The sequence below is a fragment of the Solanum dulcamara genome, chromosome 12, assembly GCF_947179165.1.
Source record: "Solanum dulcamara chromosome 12, daSolDulc1.2, whole genome shotgun sequence".
Classification (NCBI taxonomy): domain Eukaryota; kingdom Viridiplantae; phylum Streptophyta; class Magnoliopsida; order Solanales; family Solanaceae; genus Solanum; species Solanum dulcamara.
Window position 1 is genome coordinate 56,717,939 of NC_077248.1, and position 17,021 is coordinate 56,734,959.

The window sequence follows — 17,021 nt, forward strand, 5'->3', positions numbered from 1 at the left end:
GGATTAACAATTGTATGTCAAATTCACTAAGTGTGAATTTTGGCTTGATTCTGTGTAATTCTTAGGGAACGTGGTGTCCAAGGATGGGATTATGGTAGATCCAGAAAAAATAGCGATAGTTCGTGATTGGGCTAGACCCGCTTCTCCTACTGAGGTTCACAATTTTATCGAGTTGGTAGTATACTACAGACAGTTTGTAGAGGGGTTTTTTTCTATTGTAGTTCTTTTGACCAGATTGACTCAAAAGAATGTTCCTTTCTAGTAGTCTGATGAGTTTGAGGCGAGTTTCCTGAAGCTCAAAGCCTTTTTGACTTCAACTTTGATTCTTACCCTTTCTATCAAGAACTAGGGATTTATAGTGTATTGTGATGCATCAGGTGTTCGCTTGGGTTGCGTTCTGATGTAGTAGGGTAGATTTATTGCATATGATTCCGGGCAACTGAAAGTGCATGAGCAGAACTACCCCACACATGATTTAGAGTTGGCGGTAGTAGTCTTAGCATTAAGATTAAGAGGAATTACTTGTATGGAACCCATTATGAGGTATACACTGACCATCATAGTCTTCAGTACATATTCATCCAGAAAGACCTTAATTTAAGACAACACATGTGGTTGGAGTTGTTGAAGGACTATGACGTCACTATTCTCTATCACCTAGAGAATGAAGATGTAGTAGCAAATGTTTTGAACCAGAAGGAGGTGAGTATAAGGAGTTTGGCATTCTTATCAATTGAGGAGCGGCCTTTAGCTTCGAACAGTTAGTCCTTAGCTAACCAAATAGTTTGTCTTGATATTTCTGAGCTGGGAAGGGTATTTGCTTGTGTAGAGGCTAGGTATTCCTTGATAGAGCATATTCAAGCATAACATTTTGAGGACCCACAACTGAGGGTGATTTATGATAAGGTACTTAGTAGGGAGGCTAGGATGGTGACCTCAGATCCGGAGAACATTTTGAGGATTGAAGGTCGTATCTGTGTTCCTAGAGTTAGAGATCTAGTTAGGCTCATCCTTGAGGAGGCCTATTGTTCCATATATTTCATTTATCCTAGTATGGAGAAGATGTATTGTGACCTAGGACAACATTATTAGTGGTGTGGGATAAAGTAGGACATTGTAGCTTTTGTGGCTAGGTGCTTGAACTGTTAGCAGGTTAAGTTCGAGCATCATAGGCCAGGTGGTTTGACCCAATGACTACCCATTCCAAAGTGGAAGTGGGAGCGGATAGCTATGGACTTTGTATTGGGTTTACCACATACCTCCTGAGGTTTTTATTCTATTTGGGTCATCGTGGATCTATTGAACAAGCCTGCTCATTTTCTACCGGTCCAGACTACCTGCTTCACTGAGGTTGGCTCAGATTTACATTCGAGAGGTGATCTGATTACATGGGGTTCCAGTATCTATTATTTTAGAATGTGGTACTCAGTTCACTTTGCATTTTTGGAGGTCTGATCAAGAGAGTTGGGTACCCTAGTTGAGATTAGCACAGTTTTCCACCCCTAGACCGATGGTTAGTTAGAAAGGATAATTCAGGTCTTGGATGACATGTAATTTATTTTAGGGGTCAGTGGGATCCGTTTTTGGCTTTGGCAGAGTTCACATATAATAATAGCTATCATTCGAGCATTAATATTGCTCGTTTTGAGGCTTTGTATGGTAGGATATGTCGTTCCCAATAGGATGGTTTGATGCTTTTGAGGTTAGGCCTTGGGGCATCAATTTGTTGCATGATTCGATGTATAGAGTTTGTATGATCTAGGAGAGGATCCATACTACCCAGAGTAGGTAGAAGAGTTATGCTGATCGGAGGGTTCAACCTTTGGATTTTATGGTTGGAGATCGAGTATTCCTGAAAGTGTCGTCCATAAAGGGCGTGATGATATTTGGGAGGAGGGTTAAGATTATCCCCAAGTTCATTGGCCCTTTTGAGATCTTGAGATGGGTAGGGGAGGTAGCTTATGAGTTGGCCTTGCCCCCAACACTTTCAGGTGTTCACCTTGTGTTCCATGTTTCTATGTTATGATAGTACGTTCCATATGAGTCTCACGTGGTTCAGTGGGATTTAATTTAGTTTGATGAGTCCTTAGCCATTGAGGAGGAGCTTGTGGCTATTTTGGACAGGCAAGTTAGGAAGTTGAGGTCTAAGGAGATTCCATCAGTGAAAGTCCAGTGGAGGCATTGTCCAGTCGAGGAGGCTACTTGGGAGACTGAGCAGGACATGCAGACTCGATATCCTCATCCTTTTGAGCCACCAGGTACCTTTCTTCCTTGACTTACGATGACGAAAGTCTTTTTAGTAGTGGATGTTGTAATGACCTCCAAGGTCATTTTCATGATTTTATGTATTTTTATCATTTTACCCCTTTTCTAGCTTCTTTATAGCTCTTATGTAATGTTGGGATGGGTGACACGCTCCTCAAGATATCCGATTGATTTTTGAGGTGGTTTGTCCATTTTTGAGGCTTAAGGCTAGAAAGAGTTGACTTTAGTCAATATTCGGAGATTCGAATGTCATGTGAGAATTCTGACAGTTCGATTAGCTTCAAAAGGTCCATGTTGGTCTAAAAGGAAGGTTGGTTTGGGTTTTAGAGTCTTCGTTTTGAGTTTGTGCGATTTTTCATTTTAACTTGAAAGTTTTGGCCAAGTTTGACTTTGACCAACATTTTGAGTAAACATGCTCAGATGAAAATTCCATCAGTGAGGTTAGCTCCGAAGCACCGAGTTTGGTATAGAATGACCTTTGGTTCGATCCTCGAGATGCTCGGAATGAGTTTTACGCCGTTTGTGCGTTTTGAATGCTTTCTTTGGAAAGTGTTCACTTTGGTCAATATTTCAATGAAACGAGCTCTGTTGGAAAATCTGTTAATTCCATTGAGTCCGAAATATTATTTTCAGTTGGGTAGCATTGTCCATTTGCATTCACAGGGTTTCGAATGAAATCCATACCCCCATCGGAAAAAATTCCAATTCTCCAAAGTTTAGCACTAGTTGAATGCAGGTGCATGCAATTTTGTTCTTCGCGTTCGCGAGCTAAGGGCTACGATCATGAAGGACTGACTCCTTGGTCATTGCGATCGTAGTGATGAGTATCGTGATCACGAAGGTCATTTTTATTAGGTATAACGATCGCAGACCTGGATCCCGCGATCGCAAAGAGTAAAATCACTAGCTTTAGTGAATTAAAATGCTAGTTTCCCGCAGCTAAGTCCCATTTCAAGACTTAGTAATTTTGAGTTTTTGAGAGCTCCTCTAGATCTTTTTCAACATTCTTGTTTCGGTGAGTTCGTGATTATTGTGGGGATGTTTTGGGATCCTTTCTCATCCTAAAAACCTTGTAAGGTTTGCATAATTTTGTTGGTTCCTTACATTTTTTACTATTCTAGGGATTGAAATTAGTAGGGGGGTTTTGAGCTCTTTCGGTGTCGGAAATGTGTCCATTTTTGGGGTACAAGTTAATTGATCTATTTGGGACCTTGTGAGAGAGTTGGTTTTTTTATTTCGTGCACAGGTCCTAATATCTAATTTTGATCCGATTTTATTTCTGTTTTTAATTATAGTAATATGGGTATCGTTGACTTTGTTTTGATGTGTTCTATGATAATTTGATAGAGTGGCATCGTTTAGAGGAGGCCAAAAGGGAAAGGCTCAGGTTTAGCAGTTCGTGTGCGGTTTAGGCCTTGAGGTAGGTTATGGCTTCCTCTTGTTAGACTTATCTTGGTTGGAACAGATATATTTTAGGTGGTAACGAGTGATTAGGTTGGTGATTTAGGTGTTGATATCCTATTGAGCATTTTGAAGTCGATGATCACCGTTAGTAGCTAGTTTGAGTTTTAGTCATTGGAGACTTAGTCTAGGTGCTAGCTTGACTTGTTTATATCGTTTAGAATCCTTAGAACTTGCTCGTGGGTTATTGGAACTTAGGATGCCACTTGTTTGACTTGTTTGGTTTCGGGTGGCCACTTGTTATGATTTTTTCTTATGCTTATGCCTTGTTTTCTTATGATATTGAAATGTTGGGCCCAAGGCCGTGCATTCGGTATACCGGAGTCTCAGGTTAGTGATATGGTGTCTTTTATGGGATTTTACCCGATTTGGGTGATATATAATTTTTGACATACTATTTTCTCATTTACCTCACCGATGTTAAAATAAATCTTTTAAAAAGAAAGAATAAAAGATGAGATTAAGACTTTTGGTGGATGAATAACTATGAGAAATTTAGGAAAATATGGTGATATCGTATTTATGGAAATTCATGGTTGATGAGCTTGAGGTATGATTTTGGGCGGCCCTTTTATTGACTTTGGGCTACACTTTATTTTATTTTATAAGCTCGAGGTATGAATTTTGGGCGGCCCGTTGATACATATTCCGGTTATTATTTCAATGTTGATGAGCTCGAGGTATGATTCCATACGTCCTACTTATTGATGAACTCAAGGGTTATTCCGGGCGCTTAATGATTGTTTTGGAGGATGTTGAGTCATAACTATGAATTTACATTTGTGCATTCTTTCGATATTTTACGAGTTGAGATTTTTGATGTGATTACATGACTTGTAGGATTTACTTGATTATTGGATGATCTTCCCGTACCCCTTTTCCCGAGATCATAATTTTATGCTTCTCCCTTGTAATTATTAGTATCATTGTTCTTCTTATTATATATTTATTCTTTTTGAGCTCGATCGGCCTATGTTTCCTACGGAGTACCCCGTATTTTTGTACTCATACAACACTTCTGCATCTTTTGGATGCAGTTCCTAGTTCGAGTCAGCCCCAGCGCGCCCCTAATCATCCGTAGCTGTGCCAGATTCAAATTGTGGTGAGATCTTGGCGTTCAGAGATTTGCTACAATACTTCTTTTGCTCTAACTTGTATTTTTTATTTCGAACAGTCAGTCCTGCGTTGTATATTCATATATTATCAGTTTTTATACTTAGTAGCTCCTGTATTGGTGACACCAGGTCCGGAGTTTGGCCTAGCGTCAGTTTGTGATATTTGGTTACTTTCGGGCCTTTTTATATATTTTGTATTGTATTTACATATCTATACCTTGGCCTGATTTCTTTAGTTATCTTTGTCTTACTTCCGCATTCTTATGTTATTAATTATTTATTTAAATAATTTGAGGTTTGACTTTCGAATTAGTTGGGTTTGCCTTGCGTACTTGGAGGTTATAATAAGCGCCATCATGATTCGGATTCGAATCATAACAAAATCAGGAAATTTAATCAGAAGCATATTAGGTCAAAAATTGAGATGAAACTTACTTAAAATTGCAAAGCCCATGTCATTGAGAAGAAGATGGAAGAATCAATCTTGAAAGTCTGAAGGAGAGAGTATTTCTATGAGTATATATTTGTGAGGAATTTCTCCATTGTTGGAATAAAAGAGACCAAAGAGCTGATGTTTCTAGATTTACATGGAGAAAAGTGACGTGGAATGAGCAGAAGATCACTTTTACAATTGAGTAAAATGACATTCTCGCCTTGGTCATCCTCTTGTTCACATTTCTATATAATATATAAATAATAAATACTAGATAAGTATGACCAATGCTAGCACGAACCCAATGTATAGTCTTATTCGTGGTCTACAATTGATTAATATAAATGACCAAATCACATATAAACACTAATATATAAAGTAAATAAAAATATTACTATCTGGAACATAGTATAGCTGCCAAATGTGTTCTCTATATATTTTGTGAATGTTATATAATTGGATGTTGAAATTAGTTGCACATTTGCATATGTGAGAGTACGAATTACACTAATCACACACTAACAGATGCATATTGTATTTTGTGATCAATTTCTTCTGGATCGTCTTTGATCAAAATTATCTATTATATTTGAAATAAGGATGAAATGTCAGTATTCTAATAATTCGAGAGAGTCAAGGTTCAATCAATTCAGAAAACAATAGTAGTTATTTTGTCTTTCCATCATATATCAGCCTCAAAGGCAACAAGCAACAAAAAACCACCAAGTTCAATCTCAAACTGATTGAAGTCAATTATATGTCTCATTCATATGAGGATCATATATCATTCCAATTCTGATAAATAATCTACAGCTATACAGAACTCATCTACATCTTCAAAAACTCATCACGAACAAAGTTAAAATCAGCTGCTAACAAGAACAAAAGGAACAAGTGATTAAAAAAATCAATAAAGTGTATAAACACCTCAATCTCAATCTATTTAGAGCCTCAACAAATAAATCTCATCTATATTATGATCAATTATCATTCAAATACTTTTCGGCTACACAAGCCTCATCTACATCTTCAAAAATCATCTAAATCAAAGTTTAATACAACTTCTAAAACGAAGAAAGGGAACAATTTTACCCAAAAAAAATCATGTAAACACCACAATCTCATCTATATTTTGATCAATTATCATTCAAATACTTTACGGCTATACAAAACTCGTCTACGTCTTCAAAAAGTCAGTGAAATCAAATCTATCTATCTATCTATCTATCTATCTATATATATATATATATATAATAAAGTCAAATGTAGACAAGGTGATATGGAACCTCTTTAAGTCCACCATTCATATTTATCTTTTTTCTCCTTTTTTGACTTGTATCCTGCATTCTCTTAATTAATCAATTTTTTAAATATAATTAAAATATTTTTTTATTATTTAATACATCTAATTATACCTTATGAGTTACAAAAAAAATTATATCTATTTATATTTTCTACTTAATTAGCATGTCTCCTCAACTCCCTTCTATTAATTTGTATGGCTTAATCAATCTATAAATATCAATCATATATAGAGTTGTTGGATGTTCATTTCCATTATCTCCTTCTTGTTTTTTATTAGTATATCTTTTTATTGCCTTCATTTTGTTTTCATAAATTACGTGTTTAATCATCAAAAGAGTTGTCATACAAAAGCTGATGTGAAAATAAAGTCATTGCCTTGATGAAGATAAAAGATATTCTTCAAGATTTTCTTTTTATCACAATAGATAAATACAAGTTTATCAAGATTAAGAACAAAGTTTGATGATGATGTAAGATCCATCAAAAAGATATGGTCACATTAGTTTGGTACAAATTCATCAAGATGAAGAAGGAAGTTGAATGGTCTGGGAAGATTCATCAAGAGAGATGGTTAGATTAGCTTAGTGAAGTAGAAGTATGAATGATTTATAAAAATATATAAATGCATCTTTTGTTGTTTATTTTAATATTTTCAATTAATTACAACAAATACAAAAAATGTACCCTCCAAGACAAGACTCTATTACAAAGTTTTACATTTTGTGTATCAAGGCAACAAAAAATGGTGTTCAAGCGATTATTTTATTGCTAGCATAAAACTTATTAGTTTTTCATTATAAAATATTTAACTTTTAAATATATACACTTTATTTATTTATGCATATTAATTATAGTCCATACCATGATAATGTAACATAGTTCTTTGATAAAAAAATTCATCATCTTCTTCTTTTTAACTCTTTTCACTACTTTTTTTTTTTTGTTTAATTCACTCTAATTTGGATGATGTGGTATATATCACTAAGACCCATAATTGTTCTTTCTTTTATTGCAATTCTCTTGGTTTTTCTCATTTACTTCAAACTTTACAATTAAATGCCCCAATTTTGAGTATTTTTTTCTTCAAGTATTAGAATAAACAAATTCAGCATCTCATAACCTAACATTAAAAAATGACAACCAATTAAAAAAATCATGGTAGGAAATTAAATTTATATTTTTTCCTACACCAAAAATAAATAAATTATGTTTAGAAATAATCTACTGCCTAAATGACCTAACAAAAGTCTCACACTTTGCCAAATTTATTTATTTATTATTCTTTAAGAAAAACTACTTCAAATTGTGGAAATTAAATTTTTGATAGGAAAATTAAAATCAAGAGAATTCGAATGAATTGAATGAAAAGAAGAAAATCTAATTCAAAAAATTCAAAAAGAATGAAGCTTTTTATGACTAACATGAAAAAAATGTATCGATCAATGAAAAATATCAGGCAAAAATATGAGAAATGAGACACTTCTCTATGACCAAAAAATACAATTATCTTTTTTTTTTTGCCTTTTATTCTCTTTTTTTCTCATTTATGTGGATGTTAAAAATTACTTCTTTAACTCTCTTAACTATTTCTTTATTATGTTAAATGTACTACATTTAACTCTCTTAATAGCACTTATGAGAGAAAAATGCTTAGAATATGCTAATAACTTCAATATTATAATCATCTTCTTTGTCAGTTTTTTTTATTTTTTGTTAAAGGTTCATTAATTAAATTGTTGTCTTCCCTCATTATTCTTTATTTATTGGATTCTTTAACACATACCTATCATATCAAACCTGTTCACTACTCCTATAATTGCTAAAAATATATATTAATTTGATGATGCAATACCTCTCTAAGACCATTATTGTTATTTTTTTAATGATTTTTTCTAATCTTTTTCTCTTATATTTTCCTCCAAATATTTGATGAAAATTTAAAATAATTCTATCAATAAGTTTATTATTATCCACATTCATTGCTCAATTAAAAGAGAAATAATAAGGTGAGGTGACACATCTCAAAATCTAGGATTTTAAAAAATAATTTATCAATTATTTGCATTGAATATAGAATTTTAAAAAAGAAAATTTAAATGTTTAATAACTACATAAAATTATTATATACAACAAAAAATATTAAATTATTGATTATATGAGAAATTAAAATATAATATTTATAACATAAGGATTAAATTTCAAATTTATGTAGAAGATTGAATCCAAATGAGATAATGTTTTGTAGTTTTTTTGTAGTATATTTACAATTAAAAGTCTCAAGAAATTGTTAAAATAAATTTCTTTTTATATTTAAATTCATGGATTAAATAAAATTTTAATAATCACGCGAAGCGGGGACCAATTCACTAATTATGTAGTAATATAGATAGTTTAAGAAGTCGAATGAAGTGCTCACAAGTTATAATAAATACTTTAAGTTATTAAATAGGAAACTTTTGAATACCTTAAAAAATTATGCACATATGTGTGTATTCAATTACAATAGTCCCATTCTTGAACTAAATATAAGCTATTTCATCCTGATTATTTATAAATAATACTTTTTTCCATTATGAATCAATTCTTTTTTAAAACCGTAGACTTTGATTTAAAACTTAAAACACAAGACAAAAGTTGGATTCATAGAATTAAAAAATAGGGATGAAATCAAAAGTACACATTTGAAGTAAATGGAGGTTGAATATGCTTAATCAACTACTGTATAAACTAATGCTAGAATTTGCTAATAACAAACAGGTCTAAAGTAATAATATTCATTCTAACTTTTGTTCCAAGTGATTCAAAGCAATGGACAACAATCTCTCCTTAATTTGTTCAATTTAAAATAATAACGGTTCATATAATTGTTATTAAACATGTCGAAGTTTATTGCTCAAATAGCATAGCACGCAAATTAAGCATGTCAAATAATTAATTTTCTTTTTCTTGGAGAAAAGAAATTTAAGAAACACCAAGACAAAACTAGAGAATCATATAGTTGAGGTTGATAGTCAAGCATCCTTTAGAAAAATCATAAAAATAATTATCTTAAGTAGCGGAGTTACCTTCTTTTTATTATTCCATGTGAAGCTTCTTTTTTGATTTCTTCTTTCTCTTAAGAATTCTGTTCACCAAAGGAACAAAATAAGAATCATCCAACCTTTTCATTACTATTATTTCTTGAATTATTAAACTTGTCATAGAGCAGAAAATTGACAATTCATCTAACCTTTTCATTACTACTATTTCTTTAGATGGAGATTTAGTGCTTTCAGCGGTGCAACATTTTGTGATCCTAATAACAAATTTGTCATAGAAGCATTGGAATGAGAAAACAAATCCTTTATACATAGTCCACATTTTTTATTTCCTTCAAAACTTTCGACTCTTTCTTATACTGTAAAAAATTAATATAAGACAAAATAACAACTGTTAATTTTAGCAGGAGCCTAGTAGCACATAATTTTTAGATTATGCACAATGGAAGAAATTCAACAAGAACACGAACTTAAATAATAACTGATGAATATAATAAAATGAATGTACAAGAACACTTACTTGCTAAAGTTCGTGCAAAATTTGTCAAGAAGAAAAGACTCCAAAATTGCAACCTTCTATTGTTTCCTCGCTAATTTTATATATCAAGTCTTGAGTGGGAAGAACTTATCAGAAAAGGATAATTTTTAATAAACACCACCACCCGTATTTATACTATTCAGTACAGGGGAAAGGTTTCAAAATTCAAAATATTTCCAGCCTTCATAAACAACCATTAACACCCATTAAAGACAATAATTGGCCATTAAACCAATATTCAGCCATTAGCTATTATAATGAGACATTAACAACAATATTCAACCATTAAACACCATAATTATCAAATATTTTATCCTCTCTCTGTTTAAGGCAATAAAAATGTCATGACCCCGACCCGTCGTGATTGACACCCACAATATTTATTCCAGTGGGAGAACCATTTCTACAGCCCAGCTTATCAACTTAAGAAATAAATATTAAAAACCTTGCAGAAATAGGAATATAACCAGAAAATAATACTGAGTTCCCATAAACTCAACCAACAATTTTAATAACCACAAAAGTGTGGAAGTCAACACATCCTAGGAACTGAAATTTATCCGTACCAAGACTCTAACCAGTGTCAATGTAAGAAAAGGGGAAACACTCCCCAAACAGAAGTCAAACTACTAAAACAGTGTCTAAATATCTGAGTCCCGAAAGAAGGACTGAGATTAATGGAAAAGTCCACGACAGCGTGACAGAATAGCTCACCCTTGGAATTTGAACAAACTTCTAATTTTTCAATCGAGGTCTCTCCGTAACTGGATGAATACGCCCTGCACTCAACAAAAAGGCAAAGAAAGGGTAGTATAAATATACAAAAATAACAGTATACTGGTAGGATCACGCGGTTAGCCAATAAGCGAATCAAAGACAAGTAAATTCAACACAATAGACATATACATATATAGAATAAGTCAACAGGATCTCAATATCACAACTCAATGTCTTTCACATGCTATAATTTCACTCAAGGGGCCTACAAACAATCAACTTTGTGTCGAAACATAACACCCAATCCAAGCATGTGTCAGAATTTGACACCCAATCCAAATGCATGGTTGAACGTGACACCCGATCCAAATTATGTGTTGGAACATGACAACCGATCCTAAGATATCACAATCACAAGAACATTCAATGCTTAAAACATTTATACCACCAAGAACAGGTTCATTACAATAATAGGCCATCAAATGATCATTTCACATATAATCTAACATGTTTTTCTATTCATATACACACATGCATATCATGAAGCAATTTAACAGGTATGTGAAACACATACGAGAAACTATATCATCACCTACCTCAAATTCAAGCTTTCACAACCTTACAATGCAAGAGCCTTCCCTTTCCGGGTTCGTTCTTCTCGTTCTTAGTCTATAAAATATTACATACATATCAAAGATCAATACAATGGCCTAACTATTAGAAAATATAACATAATTTCACTCCCTAGGACAAACCCATTATCCTAAACTTACCCTAGGGCTATTTCCCACCATAGATTTTCAGTCCAAACCCTCCCCCAATGATTACCACCCATACTTCTAGTTTCTACGAATCAAAGTATGAATCTAGGGAGTAAAAACCTTACCTTAAGCGTGGAAATCCATGAAAAATCAATGGAAATCATCCTAGGTCGGCTCTTGGGGTTTTAGAAATTGATTGTTGCAGAAAAGACCATTTCTGATTTTTTTTCATGACTTAAGTCGTGATTGTACCACTCTGGCGGGAATAATCACGCTCTAGCGGGATATACAAAAATAGTAAGATCATAGTTTGTGATCCAACCTCCCATTTCTCAATACACCCCTTCCAAAGATGCATTAAAATTATAACCTTCACGTCAAATTTGATTCCGAGAGTTTTACTCACCCAAATGCAATTCTGCGAAGTCATAAATGCTTAGTATAGTCTTGGCTATTAGCCTGTAAATCAAACTATAAATTTGACCTCCCATCATTTATGTGATTACCCTAGACTTTACCTGACTTAGAATTCGTCCAAGTTTGGACTAGGCTCAAATTTTCCGAAGTTACTACCCAAAGTTTTCTGGCCCAAAATCCTTTTCCATTGGCCTATCCCTAAATACGGGAATAGGTTATTACAATAGATACCAATTTACCCATCACTCATCTTCGAGTGACTAACTAGAGAAAATAGGGCTAAAGTACAGATAGAGTAGTACCTGTTTCGCCGAGCAGTTGAGGATACTTGTCTTGCATGCCTTTCACAGTCTCCCAAGTAGCTTTCTCTATCGAACGATGTTTCCATTGTACTTTAACCATATTGATATCCTTAGTCCTCAATTTCTGAATGTCACAATCAAGAATGACAACTAGCTCTTCCTCATACTGAAGTTGCTTGTCCAATAATATCGAGTCCTATTTAATAATGTAGCCCCCATCCCCATGGTACTTTTTTAACATAGACATATGTAACACCGGGTGTACCCCAGAAAAGCTAGGTGGTAAGGCCAATATGTATGCCACTAGCCCTACACAATCAAGAATTTCAAAAGGACTAATATTGCGAGGGCTGAGCTTGCCCTTCTTGCCAAACCTCATCACCACTTTAATGGGTGATACTTTTAGAAGTGCTTGCTCACCAACCTAGAATGTCATATCCCTCACCTTGAGATCAGCATACTCCTTCTGATGACTTTAGCCTCTAGAATCTTAGCTTGGATGCTTTTTACCTTATCTTGAGCATCCCTTACAAAGTCAAACCCCCAATGGCTCTGCTTCCCCCACTTTAAACCACCCTATGGGAGACCTTTATCCCCTCCCATATAGGGCTTCGAAGGGTTCCATATCAATACTAATATGGTAGCTATTATTATAGGAAAACTCACACAAGGGTATGAAATTGTCCCAATGACCCCCAAATTCTATCACACATGCCCTCAACATATCTTCCAACACTTGAATAGTCCTTTTTAACTGACTTTCTGTCTATGAATGGAAAGATGTGTTGAAAGTGAGTTGAGTACCTAATTCTTCATGCAACTTACCCTAAAATTTAGAAGTGAACTGCGTATTACAGTTTGAAATGATAAAAAGGGGCACCCCGTGTAGCCTTACTATCTCCTTCACATAAATTCTGGCCAACTATTGTGCATTGTAATCCACTCTCACCGAAATGAAGTGTGCTAACTTTGTTAACCTATCAACCACCACCCAAATAGATTCATGCTTTCCCAAAGTCTTAGGAAGTCTCACCATGAAATCCATGGCTATCTCTCCTACTTTCATTCAGGAATGGTGCTCATACTTCACCTGTTGATAGTTCTGATATTTGGCTACATATTCAACTATGTCCTTCTTCATTCCCGACCACCAATATAGTCATTTCAAGTATTTATACATCTTAGTCACTCCAAGGTGAATACAATATCGTGAACCATGAGATTCAAATAGGATCTTTTGAATTAGTCCATCTTCGGGGGGAACACAAATCCTTCCCCTAAAATTAAGTACCCCACCTACATCTAGTGTTGAGTTTGGAGCCTTGACCATCAATACCTTTCCTCTAATTTCATTTAAGTATACATCATCAAACTGCTTGGTCTTGATCTGTTCTATAAAAGTGGGTCTTAGATCAACTCCAGCCATTATCCTACCTTTCTCTAAGATGCCTAGCCTCATGAATCTAGCTTTCAAGGCCTGAATTTCTCTAGTCAAGGGCTGCTTAAGGGCCACCAAATAAGCTAAACTGCCCATGCTCACCGATTTTCGGCTCAATGCATCTTCTACTACAATAGCCTTGCCTGGATGGTACTGGATAGTGACATCATAGTCCTTAAGCAACTCCATCCACCTTCACTATCTCAAATTCAAGTCCTTCTAGGTGAAAATGTGTTGTAAGCTGCGGTGATTAGTAAAAACCTCACACTTGACACCGTACAAATAATGTCTCTAGATGTTTAGTGCAAATAATACCACTGCCAACTCCAAGTCATAATTTGGGTAGTTCCTCTTATTCACCTTTAATTTTCGCGAAGCATATGCTACAATATTCTTATCCTGCATCAATACAGCACCCAAATCAAAATGTGAGGAATCACAATATACAATGAAATCTTTACCTTCGACTGGCAGGGTCAAAATTAGTGTTGTGGTCAGGAGAGTTTTGAGCTTTTGAAAGCTCTCTTCAAACTTGTCAGTCCACTCAAATGGTACTTCCTTTTTAGTCAACTTGTTCAAGTAGGTAGCAATAGAAGCAAAGTTTATCATGAACCGGCGATAGTAACTTGCCAGTCCCATAAAACTTCTAACATCTGTCACAGAATAAGACCTAGCCCAGTTCTTAATTGTCTCAATATTTTGTGGGTCTACCATTACTCATTCTTTTGAAACAACATATCCTAAAAAGGTAACTGAAGGCGGCCAAAGTTCACACTTAGACAATTTCACATACAACCTTTATCTTTCCAAAACCCCCAACACAATTCGAAGATGATCTGCATGTTCCTGTTCACTCTTTAAATACACCAATATATCATCTATAAACACTATCATGAATGAATCCAGGAATGGTTTGAACACCTCATTAATCAAACTCATGAAGGTTGTAGGTGCATTAGTCAACCCAAAGGACATTACTAAAAATTTATAGTGCCTAAACCTAGTCCTAAAAGCTATTTTAAGCACATCCTCAGGTCTAACTTTTAGTTGATGGTACCCAGGCTTGAGATTAATCTTTGAGAAGACTGAAGCACCTTATAGCTATTCAAACAGGTCATCAATACAAGACAAATGGTATTTATTTATGATGATGACCTTATTAAACTATCAATAGTCAATGCACATTGTCATACTACAATATTTTTTCTTGACAAACAAAACTAGAGAACCCAAAGGGGAAGCACTAGGATGAATGAACCCCTTACCAAGAAGATTCTGAATCTGAGCCTTAAGCTCTCTCAACTCTTCCGGAGCCATACGGTAGGAAGGAATAGAAATTGGATGAGTACCCGGCTCTAAATTAATGCAGAAGTTTATGTCTCGGTCAGGAGGCATACCAGGAAAGTCTAGGGGGGAAAACTTTCGAATATTCACACACTATTGGAATAGACTCAATAGAAGGAGACTCTACCTCTACATTTTGGATATGGGCCAAATTGGCCAAACAACCCCGCCCAACAATTTTTCTAGCCTGGAGAAAGGATATAACCTTAGCTGGCTTAGAGTTGTACACCCCTTTCCACTCTAACCTTTCCCTCCCTGGGATCTCTAGAGCTACAATCTTTGCATTGTAATTAATTACAGAAAAGTAAGGGGAAAATCAAGTCATGCCTAAGATCACATCAAAATCTATCATGTCTAGGATCACTAAGTCAACCCAACTCTTGTATCCCATAAATACAACAGAACAAGAATGATACACATGGGTAACTACAACTAACTCTCCAACAGAGGTAGAAATATGAACAGGGGCATCTAATATATCACACAATGCATCAAAATCCAAGGTATATCGTACAAAAACATAGCAAATAAGTGGAACTCAGATCAAATAAAATAGTAGTCATGTGGTCACAAATAAGAATAGTACATGTGGTAACTGCATCAGATGCCTCTATCTCAGTCTTGACTGGGAATACATAAAACTGAGCCCAGTCGTCCTGATAGGCCACCTCTCTTCCTGGATAGACTTCTCCCTAACCTGCACGACTATTGCCCCGACCTCTGTGGCCTCTCAGATTTCCTCCTCACCCACTTTGTGGACGCCCTTTGCCACTGTTCCCTCTAGCTACTGGGACTACTGCTCGGGTCTGCTGGGGTGCTAAAACTACCTCATGGGGGGTGATGTAACTCTCTCCATATATGGCTTGTCTATCCACAATTAAAACAACCACGATTAAAAGATGAGAAGCTTTTTAGAAATGATGTCCCCTAGCCCTCATGGGCTTGATGGTGTTGTGGAGTACCTAAAAAGTTGCCAAAAGAAGCAGGCAGTGTTGACTGCATTGGTCGGGAAGCAATTACCTGCCTGCCTAACCTTCTAGAATAAGACCCCTAGAAGTTACCTGTACTCTTGGGCCTTTTAGCCAAAGCCTTGGCTTGCCCATACTTTTTCACACCTTTAACTTTCTTAACAAAATTTGTGACCTTGTTGAACCTCTTGTCGGACGAAGTCATATGAACAGAAAGTACCTACAACTCGGGGTCCAACCCCTTCATGAACAGCCTGATCCACTCCTCCTCAGAAGTGACCAACAGAATACAAAGAGCATGGAACTAAGCCTAGGTGAGTGGGGGGAACACAGGCAAATGACACTCCACATAGACCCTCCACCACTTCTTGGCCCCTCCCTATAGCTAGAAGGTCACAAACTGCACTCCATGCTGCTACACTATGACCAGCTTGTGTAGCCTCTCATATAAATCAATAATAAACTCATGGGCATCCTTATTTTTAGTACCATGGAAAACTAGAGGTTTGAGCTTGAGAAATTTTATGAGCATGTCATGCTCAGTACCAGTCATCATAGGACCCAATAGTGGCCTGAAGAATACATCTATGACTACCACTTCATCTGTTGGCTGGACTGCAATAGCAAATGAACAGTCAACAGGAGCTGGTGTTGCGGGCATGGTAGGGATGACGCTAGTGCCAACTAGCCCACTCAGGAATGCCATGATCTGCTGGGCGAAGATTGGATTTAGAGGGGGATACCAGCAGCCTCAGTTTGGGTACCCTCTGTCACGACCCAACCCCGTAGGCCGCGACTAGTACCCGACTTGGGCACCTAAATGTACCCTAATCCCAAAATAGCCTTTTTATCCGAATAAACATATGTAGTGATTAGTAGAAATTGCTAAATATATCATAAAAGTAGATATAGACATGAG